The 13,423-nt window shown below is 46.9% G+C and overlaps 1 protein-coding gene and 1 pseudogene across 1 annotated transcript in view; both read left to right on the top strand.

Annotated features, from left to right (window-relative positions):
* rtf1 (RTF1 homolog, Paf1/RNA polymerase II complex component) overlaps window positions 1-13,423 on the top strand; it is an 89,226-nt gene that overhangs the window by 3,076 nt on the left and 72,727 nt on the right. The window lies entirely within an intron of this gene.
* Window positions 8,730-10,740, top strand: LOC119955944 (annotated as a pseudogene).

The following is a 13,423-nucleotide window of genomic DNA, read 5'->3' as shown; positions in this document are numbered from 1 at the left end:
AGAACAAATTAATCTATTCTCCATTATTCTACCGTAATCCATGTACCTATCCAATAGCCGCTTGAAGATCCCTAATGTTTCCGGCTCAACTACTTCCACAGGCAGTGCATTCTATGCCCCCACTACTCTCTGGGTAAAGAACCTACCTCTGACATCCCCCCCTATATCTTCCACCATTCACCTTAAATTTATGTCCCCTTGTAATGGTTTGTTCCACCCGGGGAAAAAGTCTCTGACTGTCTACTCTATCTATTCCCCTGATCATCTTATAAACCTCTATCAAGTCGCCCCTCATCCTTCTCCGTTCTAATGAGGAAAGGCCTAGCACCCTCAACCTTTCCTCGTAAGACCTACTCTCCATTCCAGGCAACATCCTGGTAAATCTCCTTTGCACCTTTTCCAAAGCTTCCACATCCTTCCTAAAATGAGGTGACCAGAACTGCACTCAGTACTCCAAATGTGGCCTTACCAAGGTTTTGTACAGCTGCATCATCACCTCACGGCTCTTAAATTCAATCCCTCTGCTAATGAACGCTAGTACCCCATAGGCCTTCTTTACAGCTTATGTGACTTGGTGTCATATATTTTATAATGCTCCTGTGAACAGTCGTAGGATGTTAATTACATTTAAAGGTGCTGTATAAGTATAAATTGTTGTTGAATGAGTGAGGTGATCGAATTCAAGATTAGAACATTTCTAAAAGGCTTGACAGAGTAGATGCTGAGGAAATGTTTACCCCGGCTCTGGATCTAGAACATGGGGTCACAGTCTGAAAATAAAGGGTTGGCTATTTATGACTGAGGTGGGTGGGAGAAATCTCTTCAGAGAGGTTGTGAATCTTTGGAATTATCTGGCCAAGGATATTGTGGATGCTGATTTGTGCATTCAGAATAAGAGGTTGATAGATTTTTTGGGGCACAAAGGAAATTGAGGAAAGGGGATAGAACAATAAGATGGAATTGAGGTAGAAAATCAGCCATTATCTTGTTGAATAGTGGCACAAGCTCAAAGGGACAAATGGAAGACTGTTCCTATTTCTTGTTATGTTTTGATAGCCTCTCTTCCCACTGTGCACCTCTACCTAAGGATTTTTCCAAAAGATCAATCCTGGACCGCTCCTCTTCACTTTTGTGCTGTCCCTTGGTGACGTTGTTCCAACATAGCTTCTAATTTTATGCTGATGACACCCAGGTATCCTTCTGCACCAGTCCTCAATGCCCCTGTTGCCTCTTGTCGGACTGGGATGTGGAAATTCCTCCAGTTAAAAACTGGGACAACTGAAACCATTGTCTTTGACCCCACCACAAATTTCTAACTATTTCCCCAAATTCCATCCGCCTTCCCTTGTTTCGGATTAAAGCTGACAGTTTGCAATGTCTGAGTTACATTTTACCCTGAGCTGGCTGAGCTATACTCTCCATCACAAACGTTGCTTGATTTCACCATTTCCTCTGCCCATCTGCTGACACCTTTATCAATGTTTTGTCATCTCCAGATTTGACTAATCCCATCCTCCATGCTTTGTCTATTTCAGTTCAGCCAATATCCTATACATATCCTATCCTGCACCAAGTCCTGGCTTCACTCTCTGATGCTTCAAATTATTTCTTATTTGTGTTCTTATTCTTATCACAGCATCACAACTGTATCCTCCTCTAGATCTACAACTGCTTTCCCCTCCCAGTACCTTCAAGAAATCTGGTGTTCCTCTAATTCCAGCCTTTCGTACGTCCATGCATTCTCTGCCCACCATTGTTTTTCTTTAATTTAGAGTACCCAATTTATTTTTTCCAATTAAGGGGCAATTTAGCGTGGTCAATCCACCTATCCTGTGTATGTTTGGGCTGTGGGGGCGAAACCCATGCAAACACGGGGAGAATGTGCAAACTCCACGCGGACAATGAACCAGAGCCGGGATCGAACCTGGGACCTCGGCACGTGAGGCAGTATTGCTAACTACTGCGCCACCATGCTGCCCTTTTGCCCACCATTGGTGACTGAGCGTTCAGTTGCCTTGGCCTCAACCATTGGAATTTCTCTCTTAAACCCCCTCAACTCATTAGCATGTCTCCTTACAACTTAATTCTTTAACCAGTCCTTTACTTGCTCCTCTTAATCTTTCCTCCTTTAGCTTGGCACCCATATATTTGTCCCTCTGAGAACATCCTTGGGAGATTTTTCTATGTTGAAGGTGTGCTGTATTAAAGGTTTTGTCTTGCTGCTTTTCTGACACTTTGATGAGCAGAAATCTCCTCTGACTGAATTTTGGGAAGCTGTGCTGATCACTGTGCCACCCTGCTGCTCTTTGTTGTAACATAGAACATACAGTGCAGAAGGAGGCCATCCGGTCCATCGAGTCTGCACCGACCCACTTAAGCCCACTAAAATAACTTTGGAAAGGTCTTAAAAGTAATGCAGTGTGGTTACATGGGTTCCTTTGGAAATATTTTGAATACACAAATGGTGAACATTGGAAGTAAATATGTGACAGAGGTGTTTTTTCAATTCTCACCCTGTTCTGATTTTTATCTTTTCTGAAGAATTTATCCCCTTAGAGAACTGCAGCTTTCTAGTACTTCCACATGGCTCTGCTTAATATCTGAGAAGGTTGTTTGTTCCTGAGCCATATCTGATATTCGTGTATAGATGCACTGGAGTTACTTGCGTAACAATGGGAGCCCATCTCTGTTACTCCATAGTAACAATTGCATACCGTCGGCACTTGTGAAATCTGATGTGGGATAGGTTCCAGATCGATAGTTTGATCTGAATGATCAGTCATTACCAGCTAATTGTGATTTGGGGCTGTGCCAGCTTGCTGGGTTCTCCAACACGTCGAGCTGTATGGGGTCAACAGCAGCCTGTTTGTCAGAAGTCAGCTGATGAGATAGTGTTATAGTGAGAAAGTTACTTGTACCCTCACCATCTGTTTGCTTCTCAGGAAAAATTGAAAAAGTTATGTTTCTTTGAACCGAGGAGTCTTTAGGATTTCCAGTGTAATGAGGTGTTATATAATCGCTGAAGCTTGTTGTATCTGCTTCCAGTTTTGGACTTGATTCAGTTGCTTCAAGTCATGTTAGGAAGAAAGTGAGAGTCGGACCTCAAACGTAGTGATCTCAGGATTACCACCAGTGCCATGCGCCCGTCAGAAGAATAAAAATAGCAGGATAGACTGGATGAATACATGGCTGAAGGGATGGCATGAGGAGGACTGTTTCAGATTCCTGGGGCATTATGACTGGTTCTGGGGAGGTGGGACCAGTGCAAACTGGACCGGTTACATCTGGGCAGGACAGGGACTGATGTCCCAGGGGGAATATTTGCTGGTGTGGCTGCGAAGGGTTTAAACTAAAATGACAAGGGAGTGGGAACCTACGCAAGAAGGAGGAGGAAACGAGGACAAAAACAAAAGGCAGAAAGGGCAGAGAAACCAAGGGCCAGATTCAAAGAAGGCAACAGTGAAAAATATTGGGAGCAGACATTAGTGTTAAAAAGATTAGCTTAAAGGCTCTGTGCCTTAACACGGGGAGCATTTGTAATAAAGCGGATGAACTAATTGCGCAAATAGATGTAAACAGGTATGATGTAATCTAGATTACGGAGACATGACTGCAGGATGACCAGGTATGGGAACTGAATGTCCAGGGGTATTCCGTATTTAGGGAGGACAGACAAAAAGAAAAGGCGGTGGTGTTGCAGTGCTAGTTAAAGAGGAAATTAATGCAATAGTGAGGAAGGATATGTGGAATCTGAATGGGTCAAGCTGAGTAACATGGCGCAAGGGCAAAACCATTAGTGGATGTTGTATTTAGACGCACAAACTGTAGTGGTGATGTTGGGAATGGCATTAAGCAGGAAATTAGAGATGCGTGCGATAAAGGAACGCGTATAATTATGGATGATTTAAAAAAAACCCAATTATTTTATTACAAGCTTACATCAAAATAGGTTCAGCAAGTAAATATACTTCCCAACAATCAACTATACAGTCTGCACGGACTTCCGGTGGCGTATGCGAGTGGGGCGGCCGCATCAAGAAGAGCTCCCGCCGGTGGCCACTATTTGCGGCGCTTTGGGGGATTTCCCCGAATCATTGATCACCCCCCGACTATCGTTGGCCTTTGGAGCCGTCACGGGCAGCTAGCGGGGCCGATTTAAAAACCGGCAAGGAACCCTGCGCGGGCGGCGGGGGCTGAGGCGTTGGGCCAGCACGCGAGGAGGTCGGAGCAGTGGGGGCGGAGCCAAAAGGAGGCTGAGGCCGTAGGCCCGAGGCCAGGGCGTGATGTAGGTGGGACATGGCTCCCACCTAGGATGAAATAAGAAAGCTGAAGTCCGGTCCTAGGGGAACTCGGGGGGAATTTAAAAGAGAAGAGAAAGAACTTTGGTGGAAGTTTTTTTTCTCCCCTTTTTTTGTGTGAAGGAAGAAAAATTGTTTTTTAAAAAAAAAAACACAGATTGATGCAGGACAGGAGGGTGAAGAGGGAAAAAAAGAAAGGAAAAACAATAAGCCGCTAAAGGATGCGAAGAACAGCGTTGAAAAAAAGGAGGAAACACGGGTTTGCTGCTGAATGAGAGGGCGAGCAAAAGTGCTGATAAGATGGCGGAAGCCGAACCGCATGGTTGCCGGGGGGGGGGGGGGGGGAGATATGTTATATGTGTCGGAACCGAGTGCGTCGATAGGAGGCATATTGGAGCTACTGCGAGTATTTGGGTCTTTCTCGGGGTACATTCTGAACAGAGACAAGAGTGAGTATTTTGTGGTGTCTCGGCCGGGGGTGGGGGGCCTGCCATTCCGTAGGGCAGGGACTCACTTTAGGTATCTGGGGGTGCAGGTTGCCGGGGAGTGGGGAAGGCTTCGCAGATACAACATCACTAGTTTGGTGGGGAGAGTGAAAGCCGATCTGGCAAGGTGGGATGGTCTCCCTCTGTCACTGGCGGGTCGGGTACAGGTGGTTAAAATTAATGTGTTGCTGTGATTTCTATTTATTTTTCAATGCCGACCGATTTTCCTGCCAAAGGCTTTTTTCAGGGAGATTGAGGGAAGGATTACCTCGTTCATATAGGGAGGGAAAGTGGCCAGAGTGAGAAAGGTGCTGCTACAGAGGGGAAGGCAGGGTTTGGGTCTTCCGAACCTGATGTACTACTACTGGGTGCGAATGTGGAGAAGGTGCGGAGCTGGGTCAGAGGGGTTGATTCCCAGTGGGTCAGAATGGAGGAGAGTTTGTGCAGGGGGTCGGGATTGAAAGCACGACCAACAGCGCCGCTCCCAATAGCTCCGGGGAAATACTCAGGGAGTTCGGTAATAATAGCTTCATTGAGAATTTGGAGGCAGTTTTGCCAACAATTCAGGCTGGGGCAGGGTCAAGGGAAATGCCGATTCGGGGGAACCACAGATTTGAACCAGGGAGGTGGGATGGAAATTTTCAGAAATGGGAAGAGAAGGGGATTAAGATGCTAAAAGATTTGATTCTTAGGGGTCGGGTTGCAGGATTGAAGGAGCTGGAAGCGAAATATGGGCTGGAGCAGGGAGAAATGTTAGATACATGCAGGTTCGAGATTTTGCCAGAAAGGAGACACAAAGCTTCCCAGTGGAACCGGCCTCCACATTGCTGGAGGAGGTTCTGACGACAGGAGGACTGGAGAAGGGGGTCGTGTCAGCGGTGTACAGAGCTATTCTGGCCCTGTCCAAAGCTAGAGGATTACTGGAAGGAGGTTTTTTGGGTAATTTCCAAGGTGGTGCACGTGAAACTGGACCCAGGTCCCCTGAGGCCATATTCGGGGTTCGGACCAGCCAGGGTTGGAAACGGGGGTGGAGGCAGATATTGTAGCCTTCGCCTCGTTGATCACCCGAAGGCAGATCCTGTTGCGATGGAGAGCAACCTCTCCACCTGTGCCCTGGCGTGGCGGGGGGACCTGTTGGAACTCTTGAGAAGTTTACGTTTGAACTGAGGGGAAGGATGGAGGGGTTCTACAATTTGTGGGCGTTATTCATTATGCACTTTTAAGAACGGGATAACATCGAACATTAGTTGGGTGGAATGGGTTGGGGGAGGGGGGCTGTGTGTGTTAATGGTGACTCTGGGTGATCCCTGATTCATTTTTGTTATTTGTTTATGTAAACTTGCGGGCTAATGTTTGGGGTTTGGTGGGAAGATGGGATCGTTGTTATTGTTCTGGGGATTGACACATTTGTTGGTGATTATTATTTATTGTTGGTGGGTGTAAATTTGGGAGAAAATGTGAAAAAGGAGAATAAAAATATTTTAAAAAAAAACTATACAGTCTGTACAGATTTTACTCCTTTTCACCCTTCCACTCTCCCCATCTTACCCCCCCCCCCCCCCCCCCCCCCCCCCCCACTGCACTGCGACGAATGGCTCCTCAAACACGGTGACAAACATCACCCACCTTTTCTCAAACTCTCCCGCTGAGCCTCTTAATTCATACCTTATCTTCTCTAACCGCAGGAAGTCGTCCAGGTCACCCAACCATTCTGCTACCCCCGGTTGTGATGCCGACCGCCACTCCAGCAAAATTAGCCGCTGTGCAATCAGAGAGGCGAAGGTCACGACATCGGCCTTCCTCCTCTCCATGAGCTCCGGCTTTTCTGAAACCCCAAATATCGCCACCAAAGGGTCCGGGTCCACTCCCTCCTCCACTATCCTGGCTAAGACCGCGAACACTCCCGCCTAGAATCTTCCCAAGTTTTCACAACCCCAAAGCATGTGCACATGATTCGCTGGTCCCCGCACACACCTCTCGCACTCATCTGCTACACCCTAAAAGAACCCACTCATTCTTGCCTGAGTCATATGCAGCCTGTGCTCCACCTTAAACTGTATCAGACTCATCCTTGCACCCGTTTACCCTTCGCAGTGCCTCATTCCATACTCGCCAATTGATCTCCATTCCCAACTCCGCTTCCCATTTCTCCTTGATCTTCACCACCCGCTCGCCGCCCTAATTATGGGTGATTTTAATCAGCATACAGATTGGACAAATCAAATTAGTCGCAATACCGTAGAGGAGGAATTCCTGGAATGTATATAGGATGGTTTTCTGGACCTATATGTTGAGGAACCAACTGGAGAATAGGCCATCCTAGACTGGGTCCTGTGTAATGAGAACAGAATAATTGGTAATCTAGTTGTGCAAGACCCCTTGGGAGTGAGCAGCCATAATATAGAATTTTGTCTCAAGATGGAGAGTCAAGTAGATTCTGAGACTAGGGTACTGAATCTTAATAACGGATGCTGTGACAATATGAGACATGAGTTGGTTATGAGTCACAGAAAGTTGGTTTACAGGTGCAACAGGTGATTAAGGCGGCAAATGGAATTTTATCCTTCATTGCTAGAGGGATGGAGTTTAAGACTAGGGATGTTATGTTGCAATTGTATAAGGTGTTAGTGAGGCCACACCTGGAGTATTGTGTTCAGTTTTGGTCTCACTTGAGAAAGGACATACTGGCACTGGAGGGTGTGCAGAGGAGATTCACTAGGTTAATCCCAGAGCTGAAGGGGTTGGATTATGAGGAGAGGTTGAGTAGACTGGGACTGTACTCATTAGAATTTAGAAGGATGAGAGGGGATCTTATAGAAACATATAAAATTATGAAGGGAATAGATAGGATAGATGCGGGCAGGTTGTTTCCACTGGTGGGTGAAAGCAGAACTAGGGGACATAGCCTCAAAATAAGGGGAAGTAGATTTAGGACTGAGTTTAGGAGGAACTTCTTCACCCAAAGGGTTGTGAATCTATGGAATTCCTTGCCCAGTGAAGCAGTTGAGGCTCCTTCATTAAATGTTTTTAAGGTAAAGATAGATAGTTTTTTGAAGAATAAAGGGATTAAGGGTTATGGTGTTCGGGGCCGGAAAGTGAAGCTGAGTCCACAAAAGATCAGCCATGATCTCATTGAATGGCGGAGTAGGCTCGAGGGGCCAGATGGCCTACTCCTGCTCCTAGTTCTTATGTTTCTTATGTTCTTTATGATTGATTGGGAAACATTACTTAAAGGGGCGACAGTGGATAGACAATGCAAACATTCAAGTAGCTCGTGAGGGAACTGAAACAATTGTTTATTCCTGCCTGGCACGAAAGTAAAACAGGAAAGATGGCTAATCCATGGCTTACAAGGGAAATTAGAGATAATATTTGATCCATGGAAGAAGCATATCAATTGGCCAAGAAAAACAACAGGTCTGAGGATTTGGAGCAGTTTAAAATTCAGCAAAGAAGGACCAAGGGATTGATTAAGAAGGGGAAAGTAGAATAAGAGCATAAACTTGCAAGAACATGAAAACTGACTAAAAGTTTCCATAGGTATATGAAGAGAAAAAGATTGGTGCAGACAAATGTAGGTCCCTTGCAGTCAGAAATGGAAATTTATATTGGGAGACAAAGAAATGGCTGAGCAACTAAATACATTGGTTCTGTCTTCACAAATAAGATACCAGAAATGTTGTGGAGCACCGGGTTTTCATGACAGGGAAGAACTGAAGGAGATCAATATTAGTAGAGAAATGGTGGCTTGAAAATTGATGGGAATGAAGGCTGATAAATCCACAGGGCCTGAGAATCTGAATTCCAGCATACGTAAGGAAGTGGCTCTAGAATAATGGATGCATTGGTGGTCATGTTCCAGGATTCTATGGATTCTGAAACAGTTCCTAAAAATTGGAGAGTAGCTAATGTAACTCCACTATTTAAAAAGGGTGGTTGCGAGAAAACAAGGAATTAGAGACTAATAAGCCTGTCGATAGTGGGGAAAATGGTAATGTCCATTATCAGATATTTTATAGCAGAACACTTAGTAAGCAGTGGTGGGATCAGATAGAGTCAGCGTGGATTTATGAAGAGGAAATCATACTTGGAAAAATCTACTGGCATTCTTCGAGGATGTAACCATTAGAGTTGATGAGGAGGGCTCCTCTCCAGGATGGTTTGAGTGAGGCACTGCCATGGCCTATCTGCTCTGACGCCTGGGCATTGCCGCCCTGGAATCAGCAACAACTGAGGCCTATATCAGGTTCTCACTGTTGGACTAGACACATGAGCATCCTCCCTGTTATGATGACATGGTTATCCTGGAGAAGCCAAAGCTGAAATTCCTTAATAAAGTCCCCATCTATAAGAAACTGAATGAAAAGACTGGGAAACATATCTACGGTCCAGCAACAGAGGCTACTGCATTCAGCAAGTGACAGTTTGGCATTCTAGCTCTTGGAGGTGGTTATATTCACTGGAACTGATATGATGCCAAAACCATGTTTGCTGGCTGACGTGTAAATGCACCATACAAACCCATTGCACGCAAAGGTCCCACATTGGGTGGCTCCCGCCTAGAATGTTGGAAGAAGACAATGGGCGGTGGGAAAGGGGCCATTGATCACTGTCATTCCAGTCAAGTATAGCCAATGTGTAATGGAGGTTTTAGGCAAGTGTGTGTTTGAGGAGGTGGAGCCCTTTGTCAGATGTTGCCAGGAATCTGCCGTTTTCTGCAAAGGCAGTCAACAAGATATATTTGGAGGAGCTGATGGAGGAGGATGAGCAGAAAGCCAAAAACAATCTGCATCACTGGACCTTTGCAGATGCCACCTTTTGGATGAGATGTTTACGGTTGAGATCCTGTTGGTCTTTTGAAACGGTTAAAGTGGATGCTACAGATCCAATTGGTATTACATGAAGAGCTGAAAGCTCTCTATCTTGGCCTAGCCTTTTACTTCACAACCAACAAAACCAGATTAACTGGTCATTGTGGGTGTTTCTTGTTTTCTGCTAATTCTTGTTCTATTTTTATAAATGTCACTCTCAAATCTACGGTCACTGCTAATAGCCAGTTGACTAATACAATTCCCTAATGACGTGGGTATTCTTTGTTGAAGATGCAGCACAGTGGCATAGTGGTTCGAGCTGCTGTCTCACAGTGCTGAGGACCCGGATTTGATCTCTGCCCCGGGTCACTGTCCGTGTGGCGTTTGCATATTCCTCCCGTGTCTGTATGGCTCTCACCCCCACTACCCAAAAAGATGTGAAGGGTAGGTGGATTGGCCACGCTAAATTGCCCCTTAATTGGGAAAGAAAAATTGGGTACTCTGAATTTATTTTTAAAAACACTGCTGGGACTTTTTTTTTCCAGGCTTTCCTCACTGTTAATTCCCTACCTCTGATTCATAAAGTGTTTGATTCAATTAACAAATGGTGTCAGGAGTGACAATGTTAATAACACTAGCACGTCACCGGCAATGTTGCTAGTAAACTGTTCTCTAACCATGCTGCCAAAAAAGTCTGCCGGAAAATATTACCGGAATCGTGTGGCGCTTGAAAAACCATACAACTGGGACTTCTGGTGGCGTTTGCGAGCGGGTCGGGTGCATCGAGTGGAGCTCCTGCCGGTGGCAACTATTTACAGCACTTTCGGGGGTTTCCTCGATTCTTCGCTCTCTCCCCCGATTATTGTCGGCCTTTGGGGCTGTCCCAGGCATCAAGCGTGGCCGGTTTGAAAACCGGCGAGGAACCCCGTGTGGGTGTTGGGCGGCTGGTGCTGAGGTGTTGGGCCCAGTGCGCGCGGAGGTTGGAACAGCGGGGACGGAACCAAACTGAGGTCGAGGTGGCAGGCCCGAAGCCAGGGCGTGATGTTGATGAGATGTCCCACATTGGGTGGCTCCCGCCTAGAATGTTGGAAGAAGACTGAAGTCCGGTCCAAGGGAAATTCTGGAGGAATACAAAAGAAGAGAAAGAAGTTTTAAAAGAAACTTGGTGAAAGGTTTTTTTTCTTTTTTTTGACAGAAGAATTTTTTGTTTTTCTATAATAACAAAAAAGATTGAAGAAGGGAGAAAAAAAAAGGAAAAATAATAAGTCATTAAAGGATGCGAAAAGCAGCGTTGAGGAAGGGAGGAAACGAGGGCTCGCCGTTAAATGAGAGGACCAACAAAAGTGCTGACAAGATGGCGGATGCCGGACCGCATGGTGGGGCCGCACTACCTACGGTAGAGAAGATGATCAAGGTGATGGCGGTGGAGCTGGAAAAGCCGTTTGTGAGGCACATGGAGGCTTGGAGGAAGGAGACGGCTGTTGCATTGAAACCAATGATGGAGGAGGCAATCACCCCGGTGAGGGTAGCTGTGGCAAAGACATCGGCCAAGGTGAGAGAGTAGGGCGAGAGGATGAAGGAAGTGGAGGAGGCCGTGTCACAGCACAGCGACCAGTTCACCTTGATGGGGGACGAGCTGCGGAGGGTGGTGGGGGTTAACGGAGGACTCCGAGCAAAGCTTGAGGACTTGGAGAACCGCTCAAGGCGGCACAATTTGAGAATTGTGAGCTTGCCTGAAGGAACAGAGGGCCCAAGGCCAACACAATACTTCGCTAAGACGTTTGCTGAGTTGATGGGGGAGGGTGAGAACCCCTCCCAGTACGAGCTGGACCGAGCTCATCGGTCATTAAGGCCGAAGCCCAAGGTGAATGAGCCACCAAGAGCAGTGATTATCTGCTTCCATACGTTCTGCATGAAGGAGAAGGTGTTAAGCTGGGCGAAGCGGAAGCGTGAGGTGCAGTGGGATGGTGCTGGAGTTCGGATCTACCAGGACTTGGTGGAGTTGGCAAAAAGACTAGCGAGTGATGACAGCACTGTACAAAAAGGGGATGCGATTTGGTATAGTACCCGGCGAAGCTGAGGGTGACGTATGATGCCAAGACTTTTATTTCGAGACAGCGGAGGCGGCTGAGGCGTTCGTGAGGGCAGAAAGCTTGGGACAAACGTGAGCGGAGCTGTAAGAGAGACTGTGGACTGTGATTGGGGAGCTGGAAAATGTATAAATGCTATAACTTTCTTTTTTACTGATGTGTCTTGTAATTTACTTCTCTTCACATTGTTACAGAGTTCAAGTTATTGGTTGGGTTGATTGGCATTCTGTGTTGCGATGGTTATATCTTATTTTAGTGAATTGTATGGGCTGGATTGCTGTTTTTATTTTTTCTTTCTCTGGACTGGGTGAGGAGGGATGGTATAACTTGGTGGGGGAGCCACCCGTGCTAGCTAACTAAAGTCGGCTAGTGAACAGAGGTGAGGTGAGAGGAGGGCTGCGGACATTGGAGCCTGGTTAGCAGGTTTCAATGGGCCTACGAGGCGAGCGAGGGGAAGGGATTGATGCTGGCAGATGTTTTTTCAAGCGGAAATGTAGGGGGGGGTTCCTGGGAGAGGGGGGGGGAAGGGGTTCAATGTTAATAATGGATAGGGGCGGGTCTGGCCCATGGGGCAGGACTCGGTGGTATGATGGTGGATAAAAAGGGTGGGGGTAAGAGATCCCCAGTCAGAATAATCACGTGGAACGTGAGGGGGTTAGGAGGTCCGGTCAAGAGGTCAAGGGTGCTTGCGCATCTTTAACGTTTGAAACCTAATGTCGCAATGCTGCAGGAAACTCACTTGAGGGTGAAGGATCAGGTGAGAATAAAAAGGGCTGGGTGAGTCAGGTGTTTCACTCTGGATTTGACAGAAGGGCTCGAGGGGTAGTGGTGATGGTCAGCAAACGAGTGCGCTTCCAGATGGAAAAGGTGGTTGCAGATCAGGGGGGTAGATATGTGATTGTGACAGGGGCACTGGAGGGGAGTTTAGTGGTATTGTTAAGTGTATACGGTCCCAATTGGGACGATGTGGGATTCGCAAAGAAGGTATTTGGGGCCATCCTCGACTTGGACACACACAAACTGATAGTGGGAGGGGGACTGGAACTTGGTGCAGGAGCCAAGGTTGGACAGGTCACGGCTGCACTCGCTGGTCCCATCGGGGGGCAAAGGCGTTGGCTCGGCTAATGGTGGAAATGGGAGTGGTGGACCCTTGGAAGTTTCTGCACCCGAAGGAACGGGAGTACTTGTATTTCTCAGCAGTCCGTAAAGTATACTCGCGGATTGACTTTTTCGTGGTGTGGTGGCTGGGGTTAAGGAGTCAGAATTTTCGGCAATTGCAGTGTCAGATCATGCTCCGCATTGGGTGGTAATGGTACTGGAGAAGGGGGTAGTGCAGAGGCCAGGGTGGCAATTAGATGTCAGACTTTTGGGGGACTAAGGGTTCTGTGACAAAATTGAAAAGGTAATTGAAGAATATGTAAGTTTCAACTGTACGGGTGAGGTGTCAATGGCAGTTGTCTGGGAGGTTCTAAAGGCGGGTGGTGAGGGGTGAGGTGATTTGGTTAAAGGCCAGGGTGGACAAAGAGGAGAGGTTGGAGCGGCAGAGGGTAATAGATGAGATGTTGGAGGTAGATAGGAGTTATGCAGAAGGTGGGGACCCAGCAAAGCTGGAAAAGAGGAAGGAACTACAGGTGAGCTTCGACCGACTGTCTACCAGGTAGGCGGTGCGCCAACTGAGACCAGCAAGGGGTGCAGTTTACGAACATGGAGTATGTTAGCAGGTCAGCTCCGGAGGAAAA

Source organism: Scyliorhinus canicula, chromosome 2 (assembly GCF_902713615.1).
Source record: "Scyliorhinus canicula chromosome 2, sScyCan1.1, whole genome shotgun sequence".
In the NCBI taxonomy this organism is placed as follows: domain Eukaryota; kingdom Metazoa; phylum Chordata; class Chondrichthyes; order Carcharhiniformes; family Scyliorhinidae; genus Scyliorhinus; species Scyliorhinus canicula.
The sequence above is the reverse complement of the archived record's forward strand: the minus strand, read 5'-3'. Positions and strand labels throughout refer to the sequence as shown.